Here is a 19121-nt window from a genome sequence, read left to right on the forward strand (position 1 = left end):
GTGTGTGTGTGTGTGTGTGTGTGTGTGTGTGTAATCTTTTAAGACCATTTATTTGTCTACTGATACTCTGAAGAAATTAATGAGCTTACTTCTTTGAAAAAAGGAAGGAAGCAAGCAGATTTGGGAGAAGTCCACTTTATGACTTCAGTGAACTGGTTGTGTTCTGATTAAAGAATAATGCTTAGAACTTCATATTGTCAACACAAGGGAAATTAGCATGTCCATATTTGAATTTAGTGCATCATTTGGCATGCAGTATAATGCCATAAATATGCTAGTACATGCCTACATAACAATTTGTGGCATGAATCACATGTAATATTTTCTCTGAGTTGGTTATAAAGTACATTTGGAAACCAAAATTAACCAGATGACATTTTATTATGCAGTTGGACTGATGTAATGTAAAATTTAATTACATAATATTTCACACACAGCTGTGACAAAACACATACGAGCTTCCCAGATTCACCAGCTAAGCTGAAATGGAGATCTTTTGGGGAGGTGACTGAAGTGGGATGTAGGCAAGAACATCCTCCAAAGTTGACTCTCCTCTGGATAAATGAGAATCTATTTATATGTCCTGAGGCTCTTTTCTTAAATACTCAAATGCCACTTTCACCAAGTTCCTCTGAGAGAGGGTAGATATGCTTCAGAGAATCTTTTACAACAAAGCAAAACAAGCAATACAAAACAAGATAGTTCATCTGAATCACTTTGAAAAGAATCACAAATAGTTGGTGAGCTGGTCCTACTTTAATCCCCCTTGTGTTTACAAAAGCCTCAGATTTTTGGTATCTAATTGCTAGCAAACAGCAGATAATAAAATGCACTCATCAAACCAAACAGGATTTGAGTTCATTTTGTGGCTGCATGTTTCTGTCTAAAAAATCCTATCTGAAATGTGCTCAATGAAAAGCCATTTTACACCTAGAGAGAGAAATTTAATTAGAATCAAGTAAACGAGTTGCCAATATCATCAATTAAACAAGCATTTATTGAGTCTTACTATTTACCCAGCACTGTGTGAGAAGATGAGGAGATATGGGAGAATGATTTTTTTTAAGTCCTGTATATCTAGTATATTTCTTTCTTTTTTTTTTTTTAATTTTTTTTTTCAACGTTTTTTATTTATTTTTGGGACAGAGAGAGACAGAGCATGAACGGGGGAGGGGCAGAGAGAGAGGGAGACACAGAATCGGAAACAGGCTCCAGGCTCCGAGCCATCAGCCCAGAGCCTGACGCGGGGCTCGAACTCACGGACCGCGAGATCGTGACCTGGCTGAAGTCGGACGCTTAACCGACTGCGCCACCCAGGCGCCCCTAGTATATTTCTTTCTTGAGGTTAGGTGGCAAACACTCTCATGGGCTACGCAAGAGGACATTTGATGCTTACTAAATCCATACTTTCAAAATAAATCCATTTTTTAAAATAAGAATTTAATGAGGCCCCTTCTAGACTACCTTTTCTGCTCTGACTCGGCATCCCTCTCTAGTACAAGGACTTCTTACTAGTTTTCAGGCTCTTCCTTCAGATGTGTTCGGGCAGAGGATGGAGAGAATGGAACTGAAGAGACAGAATCACCCTCACAGTCTTTGTAAAGGGATCTTCTGGCCAACCTTAGAGCATCTTAACTTGCAACTCAAAGATGCAAATCTGGCTGGATATGTGGTAAATACATCAGTAAAGTTGACTCTCAGAATTCTGGGGTGAAATTACACACAGTGTTCCCAATTCATTAAAGGTAGCAAAATTCTGACAGCAAATCCATAGTGAGAAGATTAAGGAAAGCCAAGACAGGCTTCATTGTCAGTTTCTCCTTAGCAGATAGTCTTAATTCAATTAATCTAAATGCTCATTTGGGTAATTTATTGTCTCCCATCCCAAAACCATCCTGGCAACTAGGAAATTGACCTCAGCATTTCTCTAACACTGTATGGCCAACCCTGTTCAAGAGAGCATTTATGCTTCTATCCACAGTGTTTATTCTCCCTACAATATTCATGATATGGAATTCAACTCCTTATTAGGATATAATACTGCATTATTTCTTTAGGAATTCCCTCAGTGAAGGTTTTTCAGTAGTTCCACTATTAAAGCTTGTAATGGCTATTATAATAAAACATCAGTGTTTATTTTGTCTGTCTCTACTACCACATTGTAGACCTCTTACGTATGTTTCACACTTTTTATCTGTGCATTACCAGTTTTAAACACCAGGCCTGGTACAAGTTAATGGCTGAATTGAAGAAAAAATTAACTGAGATATCCCCTCTACAGAAGTTGTCTTGCAGATTTCTAAAATTCCAACCCCCAAAAGATCATTGCATTGAGGGGTTGTCAATCATTTCATTTGCAACAAAAATAACAACCACATTTGCAAACATCACATATGAGAAATATCTATTTGGATAAGAAAACAGCATTATAAGTTACTACAGTAATATCTAACCACCACACTCATTTATAATATCACTATGTTAACTGGACCTAGATAAAGTAAATTTTGGATTTTTCACAGTTTAAATTTTAATTTAGATCTACCTATTAAGAAACCATATCAGAATGGCCAGGCATTACCTATTTAATTTTTCAAGTCCACTTTACAGGTCCTATGTAGGCATCTTTGTGTACCAGAAAATTCATTAATTTAATAGGTATCTATATAATTCTCTCTACTAGAATGTAACCTAAGTTGTATACTCAGATATATGTAGAATAAGGAGCTAAGCCATATATGAACTTATGCAGTGCAAGACAAGAGAAAGAGTCACATTATGGAAAGAAAAGGTGGAATTCACGTCTTGAGAGAAAATGCCTTATCAGTGATACTGTTCCAGTTACTAAATCCCCTAGCTGTAGGACTTCCCGGCTTCTGGAGTGTATGAAATTAAGAGGTAAATATAAGTTATAATAAAAACCCCCTTTTTGTGAGCCAACTTGAAGTGTTCTCTTATTATCTTAAACAACATATTTTTCTAAGTGGAAAATTGAATCCAATCATTTTTTAAAGTAAAAACCATTTCCAAGTCTTGACAGTTTTACTTCTATTATTTTATTGTTATTTAATTATCTTTGGACCCTTGACAAATGATCTCACCATTATAGTGCACTGTTCCATCTCCGAAAATACTGACTTCACCCAAGTCATTCATTTGTTCAGAAAAATCTGAGGTCCAAAAAGACTGGGTGGCTTAACAAGGCTGGCCAAATAATGCTAAAATCTGTTATAACTCATTATCTCATGGTTAGTCTTGAGATTTGGCATACAATGCCCATTCCTTGCTCTTTTATTATACTGCCTCTCAATGCCAAGTCTTCTCTTTCTTGTATGAATAGAGATTGGAAACAAAACATGAAGGTATACTTTGCATACTTGAAAATTAAAAAAATAAGTTTAATGATAGAAAATGCATTTGGAAGAAATGTGATTTCAGGGTTTTTTTTTTTTTTTTGGTTTGTTTTTGTTCCAGCACCAAATAATCTTGATCTGTGAAGAATACTGTAAGCCCTATTTTGTTGTATGTAAGATAACAGAATATGGCTGAATTCTGTGCTTCACTTCAGTCCACTACTGCATGGGGACTTCACTGGAAGAAACTAAGTGCCTGAAAAAAAATTTATTAATAGTGGATGAGTTCTGTGTGTTGAGGGCCAGCTGGCACAGCTTACCCTACTTCTGACTGAGTGCTGAAGAGAGGATAAGCTGATAATGCTCTGTAAGCAGACTACCCTGTTCCTAGACAGTTTAGATAATAGAATATTGGTGCCAACCACTTTTATACAGCAGGGTTTCTTTTTAAGTGTGGTGAAATTAAAATAGACAAAAGAGTTCAAGATGTGCATCCTCCGTCACTCCTAGTTTGAGAGATAGATAGATAGAAAGATAAATAGATAGATAGCCAAAGAAAAATTCTCTGAACAGATTGTTGTTAGTTCAGCATTATGTCCCCATGGAAATATCCACTTGGCCAAATGATGTCCTTAGACCATGAGGAAAGAAACAGTTACTGTAATAAGTGGCAACCACAAGTAGATGGGGTCCTTTCTGGAAAGGGGTGTTCAATGCTTCCTAATGCTTAACTTCTTACTCCCAACAAGTGTTCTAAATCAGATAGATCTGGTGTTCACACCCTGCTGACTTTTCTACCTTTCTGTGGTGTAAAATTTGACAAATTACTCAACTACTCTGGGCATTTGCTTTCTCATGTAAAGCAGAATGATTCATACTTGCTTTATGATGCTTCCGTAATAATTAGATGAAGTAATAGCATAGTGAGTGATGTAAACTAAATGTTGAATAATGGGTGGTAGTAGCTTATAATACAAATGAGGATATCATAACAATAACAAAAACCTTATTTAAAAATAGCTGAATTCACACATTTTGAATACTTAGTAAAAGCATGTAATTAATATATATCTATAGATATAGATATAGACATAGATATATTTTTTTAGCCCTTCCATGTTTTGTTCTCTTTTTCATTGAGAATTGGGTTTGATATAGAAATCTAGGAAGCAGCTATTTTTTTCGTAAAAATACATTGCTGCAATATATTTTATTATCTAATTTCCAATTTTACTTTTGACACGTTCAATACTTTATGCATTCACATTGTTTTGTACATGACCTGCTAGTCTCTTTAGAAGGTATTAAGAATTATCTTTTTTATCTTTGGTGTGCACACTTGCGTGTGACTATGTGTATGTGTGTGTGCCCAATAGTTTGTTTTTCCTTAGGCGCATGTCGATCCTTTCAAATTTTCTACCCTTTATTTTTATTGTTTTCTCTGTCTAAAACTTGTTGACTTAAATGTTGAGCCTGCTGATAAACTTTTTTATTTGTCTCTACTATTTTTCATATCTCTGTTCTTTTGGCTTGCTCTTTGAAAATTCTTACAATGTTATCTTTTAAACTTTCTAATGATTAAGGACATACAGCTTTTATTTTATTTATGTATAAAATATTTTTCATATTTCAAGGTTTTTTTTCGTTTTTATTTGTTATTTGCATTTTATCAGTTTCTGTTTGCTTATATTGGTATTTTTCATGTTGGGGAATTTCCTCAAATATCTGGTGATTTTTGGCTGCCCATTCAACCAAGTACTAAAACTTGCACATGGGAGAATTATTGGTGGCCAGGGATCACCTGTTTATGATCTATATATAGATTCCTGGCATTATCTTGGGGATATACATGTAGAGGTATTTACTTGGATCATTCAGTTTCTCCACAGAAAAAATTCTATAATTTCACGATTTGGTGTGCATACTGTGCTTCTTAAATTTTGTGATTAGGATGGGTAATGAGGAAAGTGACCCACGGTATAATATTTCCATGTAGCAAGTTTCTTTTCTTTGGTGAGAAGGAAGAGTCAGTGGGAGAGGAAAGAGTAATCTCCCATGAATGTGGCATGAAAAGGAAACCTGAAAGATGTCAACTGCTCTGTAAAAGAAAGAAGTATATACGTAAGGAATCCCCATGTGTTTGCACCTTCCTCACCTCCAAATTCTGTGCACCTCAAGGGACCTGCAGGGCAAATTATCCAACTTCTTAATGGTCTTCCTCCTCAGAATTCATTTTTGTTTTAACTCCTTCCCTTCTATGACAGCTACAAGTCCTTTATCTGGTAAATTTGTTAAAAAAAAAAAATCAGTCTGCTCTTCTTTCTCTACCCATCTCTTTGTCATTTCAGTAAGTAGTGAGTTTACCCAACTTTTAAAAAAAATTATTATTATGATTTTTAATTCTAGTATAGTCAACATACAGCATTATATTAGTTGTAGGTGTACAATATAATGATTCAACAATTCTACATTTCACAACAAGTGTACTCCTAATTCCCTTTACCTATTTCACCCATCTCCCCCCCACTCCAGTAGCAATCTGTTGTTCTCTACAGTTAAGAGTGTTTTTGGTTTGTCTCCTCTATTTTTTTTCCCAATTGTTCATTTTTGTTGTTTGTTAAATTCCACATGAGTAAAGTCATGTAATATTTGTTTTTCTCTGATTGACTCATTTACTTAGAATTATACTTTCTAGATCCATCCATGTTGTTGTAAATGGCAAAATTTCATTAGTTTTTATGGCTGAGTAATATATATATATAATATATATTATATATATTATACATATATAATATATATATGCATATATATACACACACACATAAACATCTTCTCTATCCATTTGTGTATTGATGCTATCTGTGGATACTTGGGTTACTTTCATATTTTGTCTGTTATAAATAATTCTGCAGTAAATATAGGGCATTGTTTTCTCTTTTTTACAGCTTATTTATTTGTGTGAGAAAGAGAATGTAAGTGGGAGAGGGGCAGAGAGAGAGAGAGGGAAAGAAAATCTCAAACAGGCTCCATGTTGTCAGCGCAGAGCCCAATGAAGGGCTCGATCTCACAAACTGTGAGATCATGACCCGAGCCAAAAACAAGAGTTGAACATTAAACTGACTGAGCCCCTCAGGCACCCCTCAGGGATTGTTTTCTTAATTTACCTTTCTTTACTTCATTATTAGTTAATAGAAATGCAACAGATTTCTGTATATTGGTTTTGTATCCTGCAACCTTACAGAATTCATTGATCAGTTCTAGCAATTTTTTGGTGGAGTCTTTAAGGTTTTGTATACGTAGTATCATGTCATCTGCAAATAGTGAAAGTTTTACTTCTTCCTAACCAATATGGATTCCTTTTATTTCTTTTTTTTCTTTTCTTTTCTTTTCTTTTCTACTTTTTGTTTTTGTTTTTGATTGGTGTAGCTAGAACTTCTAGTACTTCCAAAGTGGTGAGAGTGGACATCCTTTTCATATTTCTGATTGTTGGGGAAAATCTCTCAATTTTCACAATTAAGGATGATGTCAGCTGTGGGTTTTTTCATATGTGGCTTTTATTATGTTGAGGTATCTTCCCTCTATACCTACTTTGCTGAGGGTTTTCATCATGAATACATGCTGTGCTTTGTTAAATACTTTTCCTGTATCTACTGAAATGATAAGTTTTTTATCCTTTCTGTTGTTGATGTTATGTATCACATTGATTGTTTTGCAAATACCGAACCATGCTTGAATCCCAGGAATAAATCCCACTTGATTGTGGTGAATGATTTTTTTAACATAATGTTGGATTCGGTTTGCTAATATGTTGTTAAGGATTTTTACATCTATGTTCACCAGAGATATTGGCCTGTAGTTCTCTTTCTTTTTTTTCTTTATCTGGTTTTGATATCAAGGTTTACCTACTCTCTATCATCAATGCAGTGAGGCTTTAGGAGGGAGAAAAAATTAATGTGCATGTGATTACTATCCTGTATTACATTTATAAGAAAAATTACATAAAATGCATAAGTGATGGAAAAACAATACATTGAAATAGTCTCATATGACTAATTCAGACAGGAAAATATTAAAATATAATTAACAAATGGGGTGCACAGAAGCCACACAGATGTTCTCTTACACAGAAAGCATAAAGACACACAAAATATAGATGTGAAAATATAATGATTACCAGACGAAACCTGATTGTCTTCTCTAAGTTAGGAAAATAAAATATGCCTTCCCATTCTTAAATCATCATATTCACTACTGAAAAGGGTAAAGAAGAGACATGCATATGCTGATATGGAGAGATGGATTAAACATTTGGAAAAATAATATGACAAAATGATTCAGGAATAATTTATACTATTTGTTTTATTAATCTTGATTCTGGCAATCTATTTTTTTTCTGGCAATCTATTTTATAGAGTGGTAGGGAGAGACAAATATTTTAATAATAAGTAAATTACATGTAATGAGTGAAGAAAGTAAGATAGAAATACAGAAAAGCAACATGAAAGAAAGAAAGAAAGAAAGAAAGAAAGAAAGAAAGAAAGAAAAACTATTGGAACCCTCAGTTCTCAGTATTTAAGAATCTTTTAAAAAATCTTGGAGTTTCTGGAAGGGTATTGGGTGGGGGCTGGACTAAAAGGGTGATGGACGTTAGAGAAGACCCTTGTTGGGATGAACAATGGGTGTTATATTTAAGTGATGAATCACTAAATTCTACTCCTGAAATAATTATTACACTATATGTTAGCTAACTTGGATTTAAATAAAAAACAAAAATAAAAATTTTAAAAAGAAAAAAAAAAGATTTGATACCACTTAATGACTAAGGCATTTTACTACAAAGAAATAATATGACTTGTATATGGGAAACATAAATTTGTTGAAACTGAAGAAAACACAAAGAAATGGAAAAACATTCTGTGCTCTCGGATTGGAAGAGTACATATTGTTAAAATGTCACTACTACCCAAAGCAATCTACAAATCCAATGCAATCCCAATCAAAATTGCACCAGCATTCTTCTTGAAGCTAGAACAAACAATCCTAAAATTTGTATGGAACCACAGAAGACCCGGAATAGCCAAAGTAATACTGAAGAAGAAAACCAAAGCGGGAGGCATCACAATCCCAGACGTCAGTCTCTATTACAAAGCCGAAGTCAACAAGACAGTGTGGCATTGGCACAAAAACAGACACATATACCAATGGAATAGAATAGATAACACAGAATTGGACCCACAAACGTATCGCCAACTAATCTTTGACAAAGCAAGAAAGAGCATCCAATGGAAAAAAGACAGTCTCCTGAGCAAATGGTGCTGGGAGAAGTGGACAGCAACATGCAGAAGAATGAAACTGGACCACTTTCTTACACCAGTCACAAAAATAAACTCAAAATGGATGAAAGACATACATGTGAGACAGGACACCATCAAAACCCTAAAGGAGAAAGCAGGAAAAAACCTCTCTGACCTCAGCCACAGAAATTTCTTACTTGCCACATCTCCAAAGGCATAGGAATTAAAAGCAAAAATGAACTATTGGGACCTCATCAAAATAAAAAGCATCTGCTCTGCAAAGGAAACAATCAACAGAAGTAAAAGGCAACCGATGGAATGGGAAAAGATATTTGCAAATGACATATCAGATAAAGGGCTAGTATCCCTTTATGGATGAATGGGTAAAGAAGATGTGGTTTATAAACACAATGGAATACTACTTGGCAATGAGAAAGAATGAAATCTGGCCATTTGTAGCAACATAGATGGAACTGGAGGGTATTATGCTAAGTGAAATAAGTCAGGCAGAGAAAGACAGATACCATATGTTTTCACTCATATGTGGATCTAGAGAAACTTACCAGAACACCATGGAGGAGGGGAAGCAGAAGAAATTACAGAGAGGGATGGAGGCAAATTATAAGAGACTCTTAAGGACTGAGAAGAAACTAAGGGTAGAAGGGGGGTGGGTGATGGGCAGGGAGGAGGGCACTTGTTGGGATGAGCACTGGGTGTTGTATGGAAACCAATTTGGTAATAAAGTATATATAAAGAGCTACCCTATGATCCAGCAATAGCACTACTAGGAATTTATCCAAAGGATACGGGAGTGCTGATTTCATAAGAGCACATGTACCCGAATGTTTATAGCAGGACTTTCAACAATAGCCAAATTATGGAAAGAGCCTAAATGTCCATCAATGGATGAATTGATTAAGAATATGTGGTTTATTTATACAATGGAATACTACTTGGCAATAAGAATGAAATAGTGCCATTTGCAGCAACATGGATGGAATTGGAAGGTATTATGTTGAGTGAAATAAGTCAGTCAGAGAAAGACAGCATATGTTTTCACTCATATGTGAATCTCGAGAAAGCTAACAGAAGACCATGGGGGGAAGGGAAGGGGACTAAAGTTACAGAGAGTGTGACAAGCAAATCATAAGAGACTGTTAAATACAGAGAATAATCTGAGGGTTGATGTGGGGGGGGTGAGGGAGGGGAGAGGTGAAAATGGGTGATGGGCAATGAAGAGAGCACTTGTTGGGATGAGCACTGGGTGTTGTATGTAAGCAATGAACCACAGGAATCTACCCCAAAAACCAAGAGCACACTTTATACACTGTATGTTAGCCAATTTTACAATAAATTATATTAAAAAGATAGTGATTTCAAAAACAAACAAAAAACAAAAAATAGTGTTTTCACATATAAGAAAAATACTATGTAGTACTGTCATTTAAAAAAAAATTACTCACTAAATTATGCACACATGTAATATGACCAAAGCCATTAGAATAAGTGCTTAAGAAACAGCCTAGAAAGAAATATATTAAAATATACCCAATGGATGGTTTTGTGTAGTTAAATAAGTGAGTGGTTTTTATTTTTCTGCTTTTCCATATTTTACACTATCATCTGAACATCTAGATTACATCTAACATTGAAGTAGCAAAATGAATTAAAAAAAAAATAGTGTTAGGATGAAAAAAGCCTGTGAGGTTTTTTTAAGGAAAAGTAGGCCTCCACACCCACCATATTGAGCCACTGCTCTCCTGACCACTTACACATAAACTCACAACACTAGTTCCTATTCAGGCAAGAAGCCCTCTCACTACTAATTTCATCCCTTAGTAGTTGAGACACAGGCCTTCAGGTTAGTCTAACTTGTTTTAAGAGTTGGATTGTATTTGGGATGAGCACTGGGTGTTGTATGGAAACCAGTTTGACAATAAATTTCATATTAAAAAAGTTAAAAAAATAAAATAAAGGGGAGGAAAAAAAAGACTTGGATTGTACTCTTATACCAAAATTTCTCAACCTTGGTATTGTTGACCTTTTGGGTTCCATGACTCTTTGCTATTGGGGAAGGGATGCTGTCTGGTGCATTTCAGAAAGTTTAGCAGCAACCCTGGACTCTACCCATTGTTCTATTTCAGTGGAATATCTTTAGTGACGACTAAAATGTTTCCAGTCGTTGCCAAATGTGCCCTAATGTACAAACTCACCATTATTTCCAAATTAATGCCTTGCTAGTTACAGGACTTTAGAGAAGTTATCAACTTTTGATTTCCTTTTACAAATTAGGCTATTAATATATTACTCTCAGAGTTGTAATTGTTAAACATGTTTAACATACCTTGGCATATAATCTGGCCGGTGGAAATTCTAATTACTATTATTGTTCTTTTACAATTATTGTTAGGGCTTGAACTATGTCCCTCAAAAATGTATATGTTGAAGTCATAGCTCTCAGTAATTCACAATGTGGCCTTATTTGGAGATAGGGTCTTTACAGAGGTAATAGAGTAATATGAGATTTTTATGGCAGACCCCTGTTCAATATGATAGATGTCATTATCAAGGAAGGAAGTTTTGAAACATATAAGCACATAGGAAAAACACCTGCAAATGAAGGCAGCTATCAGAGTAATATTTCTAGAAGCTGAAGATTGCCAAAGTTTGCCAGAAAACCATCAGAAGTTAGAGAGAGGCATGGAATAAAATTCACATCCCTCAGAATGAAGAAAACCTGTAGACACCTTGATTTTGGACTTCTAACCTTCATAACTGAGACAATAAATTTCTACTGTGTAAGCCACCCAGTTCTTCGCACTGTTATGGCAGCCTTAGCAAACTAATATAAGTATTATTATTTTATTGTTGTCATTGTTATTATCATTACTATTTCTCCATTAATCCACCTATATTCCATAGCAGCTTACTCCTTTGTAGACATTAAAAGAATGTTAGCGATGCCTCTGCTAGGCAGTAAAAGATAAGAGATAGAAAATAAAACTGCTTGAATTCCATTATGATTCTTTGATATCCAGCAACAGGATTTATTTTAAAAGTATGAACTTTTGCTGGATCCTAATTCAGGTTATAAATGACAAAGTGTTAAAAACTTTTCCTCATTTCCTTAGAGTTACTCAGCTTTATAAAAAGTCAAAGTGACTTGAATAGGTGCTTCAGAAATTTTTTCGATAGAGTATAATTGTAGATCACAGATAAAGTTTATAGGCTTAATAGGGGGGTGATTGGAGTGAAAATTGGGCACAATGCATTCTGGTCCTGCTTTGGACTTTCCACAATCAGTTTACTGATTGGACATTAATTTTCTCAACTATATAATGGCAGATGGTTACACTAGTGATCTATAGGTTTCCTTGAAGCACCGATGCGTTATATTTTCATAGAGAGAAAAGAAACAAGAGCCAATGACATCAATTTTGGTTTTCTCTACAACAGGTAAGTTCATATATAATACTTGTCTCTTTTGATTATGTTTCTTGAAAGATATAAACATGTCACACAGACACACATACACAAGCTCATTAAGGATTGTGCAGCCATCCTTATCTACTTATCATAGAACAGATGAGTAAAGTCCCCTTGGGAGAAAAGCATTGATATTGTTCTTTCACAGAAAATGCATGTAGTCTTTCTAAGAGCTCTGGCACAATTCAAGACTATGTACATAATCTGAGAAGCCTACACAATGAGTACCCTAAGGATTAACTTTACAAATGCCATCATCTTCAGTTCAGGATAATAAAGAATAAATATGAGCTTTCTCGTGTAACATAATTTAATTTCCTTTCCTGTTTTGGGGGGGCTAAAACCATTTAATTGGTTATATGAAGAAAAGTCTGTTGATATGTCCCTAAAGCAGAAACCAACCAAAAATCTCTCACAAAAGACCAATCTACCAAATCTAACATGATAAGTGCTCTCTATACACACATATACCTTCCAAACAACATTGTTTGCATGAAACTAAGGTTCAATCAGTGTAACCTCTCAAATCCTAAAATTATCAAATGTTATATTTTATTTTATTTATTTATTTTTATATGAAATTTACTTCAAATTAGTTTCTATACAACACCCAGTGCTCATCCCAACAGGCACCCTCCTCAATGCCCATCACCCACTTTCCCCTCCCCTCCTGCCCCACATCAACCAACAGTTTATTCTCAGTATTTGAGACTCTTTTATGGTTTGCCTCCTTCCCTCTCTGTAACTTTTTTCCCCCTTTTCCTCCCCCTGGTCTTCTGCTGAATTTCTCAGGATCCACATATAAGTGAAAACATATGGTATCTGTTTTTCTCTGCGTGACTTATTTCACTTAGCATAATACCCTCCAGTTCTATCTATGTTGCTACAAATGGCCAGATTTCATTCTTTCTCATTGCCAAGTAGTATTCCATTGTGTATATAAACCACATCTTCTTTATCCATTCATCAGTCGATGGACATTTAGGCTCTTTCCATAATTTGGCTATTGTTGAAAGTGCTGCTGTAAACATTGGGGTACAAGTGCTCCTATGCATCAGTACTCCCGTATCCCTTGGGTAGATTCCTAGCAGTGCTATTGCTGGGTCATCTATTTTTAATTTTTTGAGGAACCTCCACACTGTTTTCCAGAGCGGCTACACCGGTTTGCATTTCCACCAAGAGTGCAAGAGAGTTCCTGTTTCTCCACATCCTCGCCAGCATCTATAGTCTCCTGATTTGTTCATTTTAGCCACTCTGACTGGTGTGAGGTGGTATCTCATTGTGGTTTTGATTTGCATTTCCCTGATGAGGAGTGACATTGAGCATCTTTTCATGTGTCTGTTGGCTATCTGGATGTCTTCTCTGTAAAAGTTTCTATTCATGTCTTTTGCCCATTTCTTCACTGGATTATTTGTTTTTCACATGTTGAGTTTGGTAATTTCTTTATAGATTTTGGATACTAGCCCTTCATCTGATATGTCATTTGCAAATATCTTCTTCAATTTCCTTCATGAGGTTTCTATAGTTTTCAGCATACAGATCTTTTACATCTTTAGCTAGGATTATTCCTAGGCATTTTATGATTCTTGGTGCAGTTGTGAATGGGATCAGTTTCTTTATTTGTCTGTTGCTTCATTATTAGTGTATGAAAATGCAACTGATTTCTGTACATTAATTTTGTATCCTGCGACTTCGCTGAATTCATGTATCAGTTCTAGCAGACTTTTGGTGGAGTCTATTGGGTTTTCCATGTATAGTATCATGTGCAAAAAGTGAAAGCTTGACTTCATCTTTGCCAATTTTGATGCCTTTGATTTCCTTTTGTTGTCTGATTGCTGATGCTAGAACTTCCAACACTATCCCTGATCTCAGGGGGAAAGCTCTCAGTTTTTCCTCATTGAGGATGATATTAGCTGTGGGCTTTTAAAAAATGACTTTTATGATGTTTAAGTATGATGTTTTAGTATGATAGTTTTTTTTTTCTTCTGTAGGATACTGCATTAAAGGGAAGATAGATTATAATGGTGATGATGGTGATGATGGATGGATGGATGGATGGATGGAGAGACAGACAAACAAAATCACCAAATGCTTTGTTTATATAACCTCGTTTAGAAATATTTGGAAATAATATTTTTTTCTGGTTTAGTTTTTCATTTAGGGTCAAAAAGTATTCAGACAGGGTTGCCTGGGTGGCTCAGTTGGTTAAGCGTCTTATTCTTAATTTGGCTCAGGTCATGATCTCACAGTTCATGGGTTCTAGCCTGAGTAGAGCTCCATGCTGATAGCATGAGCCTGCTTGGGATTCTCTGTTTCCCTCTCTCTGACCCTCCCCCACTAATGCACATTCTCTAGCTTTCTCAAAAATAAATAAATAGGGGCATCTAGATGGCTCAATTAGTTAAGTGTCCAACTCTTGGTGTCAGCTCAGGTTTGTGGGTTTGAGCTCCTTGTCGAGCTCTGCACTGGCGGTGCAGAGCCTGCCTCTGATTCTGTTTCCCTCTCTCTCTGTCCCTCCCCGTCTTACACACACTCACTCTCTCTCTCTCTCTCTCTCTCGAAGAGAATAAACATTAAAATGTTAATAAACACATAAATAAATAAATATTTTTCTAAAAATATTCAGACAAAGCTCACATGTATAAACCCTGAAACTACATATGTTTATGCCCCAACCATAATGTGTTTCTGTTCTGATTGAAATTTAACCTTTTAATCTAACCCTTTAATTATCCAATGTACTTGATCTGGACATATTGCAGTGATCTGTGGCAAAACAAAGAAACAAACAAAAACAAACAAAAAAAGCAACAACAAAAAACTTCTAACAAAGGTAAAACCCAGTTCTGAAATGAGGGATCTGTCTGCATTTCTTGCTACATGTTTCTCCACCCCTAAAATATGCACACATACACAAAGACAGAGACATGAAGAAAAGCAAAGAGGGAAAAACACCCACCAAATACATAGTCTTCAAATAGTCATTTTCTCAATTTGGAGTGCTATCACCTGCCACAGATGTTTACCTCACTTGTCTCCCTGGACTTTCAGATATCCCATCCATTTGAATTTTCTTTTCTTGCAGTGCCCTTCCTTAGATAGGCCTTTCTGGTTCCCCACTGATAACACTCTGGTTCAGTACAAACTTAGAATTGCGCTTGATAACAGATGATCTCTTGAAACTTAGCAACCTGGATTGTTTATCTGTATTAAGTTTATTCTAACAAGTCCTCCTGAAATATTTCCAATACGTGATATTAGGATAAGCTTGGAAAACCACAGGTGTTGAGTGTATCTAGTTGGGCAAAATAATCAACCAGTTGACCAAAATAATCAACCAACAATTTTGTTTGTTTGTTTGTTTTTCTTCTCTTCCACTTTCCATTAAACAAGGTACCATTTTCATTAGTAGAGGTTGAGACAGGATAAAATCTTCACCTGTGTCATAAGAGAGACAACTGGAAGCCATCCATAGAGATTTTTATTTAATGTTAGTAAAGTTGTATCTTGGAGGAGTGTGTTATTTATCTATAGAATACAACAGAGTATTCATGTCAGTGAGGGTGAACATCCAGAATACATTATAATCCCTTATGGAATCAAGTGTTTTCTCTAATAAAGATTAAAGGACAATGCAATTGAAATCTTACTCATTCTGTTCCCAATCGATTAGTTTTCTCTCTGAAGAGGTGAATTATCCCACAAGATAAAATAAATTTGAAAGCATGAATTTGCTCATGTAACCCTAGCACTGAGATATGTAATGCAGATTTTTGTGTATTTTTGTGTCTCTCTCATAATCCTCATTATGTTGTCAGATTTTATTTTTCTAGTTATTATTTATAGCTACCATTAGTCTACAAGTGACATTTTGTGTCAGTAGCATGTGCCAGAGATTGTAATTTGAAGTAATGTAATAGTACAGAGAACAAGGTAAAAAACCAAGAGGCTGAGAGGCAAGTATATGTGATTCTTTAACTGTTGCATCCAAATTACTTGGCATAGTGCCTGACAAAATAAAAGATGATTCCTAAATATTTTTTGTAAAATAATTTGAAAAATGAATAAGTGAATTTAAGTATTGCCATTTTGCATCTTGTTCCTATTTTCAAAATATGTTAAATGTGAAATCTTTCTTTTGCATCTCCCACTCCTCTTTTGTTGGAGGCTTGAGGGTATATCAATCTTAGGCCTAAAAAAGACTCATCAATAATATTGAATGAATGGTGGTTCATTCAATACAGTCCTTAGACTGTATCCCTGATATTCTGTTTTCATCCAGCACATTCCTCTTAGGTAACTGGAATTATGGCAATGGTCTCAAGGTATTATGCCAATGCAGATACATTTCAAATAAAGGTCTTTAATCAGTTTCTGTATGACCTCTGAATCTATATGTAGCTGTGCCAGTTTTCTGTCTACCATTATGACACCAGCTCCACAGACAAGAGTCTCAAAACCCACTTTTTTTCATGCTCTCCATCCCTGATAACTGTGTCATATTTTTGACTGTTGTCATCGTGTGGCCTCTTGACTCTCTTCATTTTTTGTTTCTGCTTTTTGCTCTCCTTAACCCATCTTCTTTGGAATGATGATCCTAACACAGTTGTTAATTCACTGTCCTCCTTTGGTAGTTCATAATGATATATCTTATAATTTGCATGCCTCTTCATAAAATAACCATGCCTCCCTAACCGCTTCATCTTTGACTTGATAATTTTGAAATTCCCAATGACTTTATGGTTATTTGAAGTATAATTTGTATTTTTCTAGACAACTGAATATGCAAATCTCTCCATCTGGAATACTTTTTTAAACTTACCTAAGTTGCAAATGCTTTTGTTTATTACATCCCATCTCAAATATTTCCTCCCCTGGGAAGATTTGACAGACTCTCTAGGGAAGATTGTGAGATTACATTTCCTGCATGTCATGTGTATTTACCGTTATCCTCTAAAATTTCAGCTGGATTGAGTGGAGGTAGATGAATTTAGGGAGTCCTAGAATGAATGCCCTGGGGAGGACGGGAGGGTGTTCTGTGTTCCCCCCCAAAAAATTGTCATATAAAACCACATGTTCATACTTAAAAATTTGCATGAAATTGTGCCAAGAATAAAATCAGAAAAAAAATTAATGGAAGCCCAAATTCTAAATAATAGGGTTGAGAAGATCACAGTTGCTAAGTTATAGAGCCAAAAGAATTAGCTAAGGAGAGAAACCAGGAAAGTGAAGTGAATAGATTAGCAGAAGGAGGCAATCACCAGTTGGTGTAGATAAGTTCTGAACCTAACATTATCTAACTCTGTTGCAAATACTGTCCCCCCTCCTTATCTAAGTCCAGCTGTTGAGAAATGTCCACATTTAGAGTCACATAGACAGTGAGATACATAGCAAAGAAATACCTCCTTGGCATAACCATCTTCATGGTGGATTTTATAATCCCTAATTCACATATTTCTCTCAAATAGAATATAATCTCCTTGCAAATAGAGATGACTTTTTTTTTTTTACTTTTGATAATACTGCTCATTTAATTCAATATGTCTAAATGATCATAACTTCAAGATATGATTTACACAAAAATTATGCATGAGATATTTTACATTTTGCTGTTCTCAATTTCAAATCCCAGTGTGTATTTTATAATTGCAGCACACATCAATTGGGACCAGCCACATTTCAAGTGCTCAGCAGGACACGTGACTGGTGGCTACCATATTGACTAGCCCAGGGATAGAGATGATGTTTTAATTATCATGTTAATTCTGTATTTAGCTGAGATCTGAACCACACTAAGGGGCAGTGAATATTAGTTAAATTAATAAGTGAAAAATCATCAACAGGCAGCAACAAGAAAATCACCTAAATAACTGAATGGTATTATAGTTATAAGAATCCTTCCCAGAAGGTTCTACTGAAACGTTTTACTGACCTAGCTTAATTAGGATGATACCAGCTCTTCCTTCTCTCCTATCTATGTCTCTGCATCTCTTTACTGCTTCTCATGTAAGCAGCATCCTAGGAGGCACTCAGTAAACCTTTAATGAATTTGGAGATGCATTCCCAAAGAAGTGATACTGTGAGAAGAATGATCTCATGCTGAATTGAACTCATTTCTGACAGGGGCTTACACTATCCCTTAAAACAATGGGCACTCCAAAACAGCAGCCAAGAAAGGCAGCAACTGCAGGGAGATTCCTCTCCCTGCTGATGATGGGAGAGTTTTCAGAATGAAACTTATTGATCCTTGATAAGCGAATGTTGCAACTGTGAATTCTCACTCCATGATATTGAAGTTTAAAGCCCATTCTCAAAGACGTTGTGCCTAACCCACTGACTCTATTGAAAAAAATTGATGAGGCTTCCCTGTCCCTTAGTGATGTGTTCCTGGAAAGGCTTTTTTCTGGGATGTCAGCTCATTTTGAGAGAGTCACAGAGTCACCCATCTCTTAGGGAGGCAGATCCATTAGGCAAATAATCTAATAAGGATGGGAGATGGCCATGCTCTCACTTGCCAAAATAAGTTGCTTGCTAACATTTCTGTTTTGAAATCTCTTAAGGTAGTGTCTGCTTTATAACTCAGCCATTATCAAAAGTTAGAAAGTATATTTTTGTTAATTACATTTTCTAACAGCAACAAGAGATGTTATTCAGGATCACAGAATTGTGTGTTTCAAAGAAAACTCAGAAATTACCTAGTGGTAATTGTATCTGAATACAGTGGTCAGTGTATCTGAATTCCTGCCTAGACATTCCTCTGTGAGGCTTCTATTAGGGTGCTACCACTGACATGACGTAGTGCTGCTATCACACAGCTGATATGTGATCTTAGGCAAAATGGCCTTATTGCCGTAGATAACAAAATGTGTGGGGACAGAGGTCAGTTTCAGTGACCAGAATGATCATACCTGCTGTGTAAGCTAGCTGATTGAGATTTATCTAGGGTTCATTGAATGCTTATATGGCAGGTTCAGAGCTGATGCATTTC

Source organism: Panthera uncia, assembly GCF_023721935.1.
Source record: "Panthera uncia isolate 11264 chromosome E2 unlocalized genomic scaffold, Puncia_PCG_1.0 HiC_scaffold_20, whole genome shotgun sequence".
Lineage (NCBI taxonomy): Eukaryota > Metazoa > Chordata > Mammalia > Carnivora > Felidae > Panthera > Panthera uncia.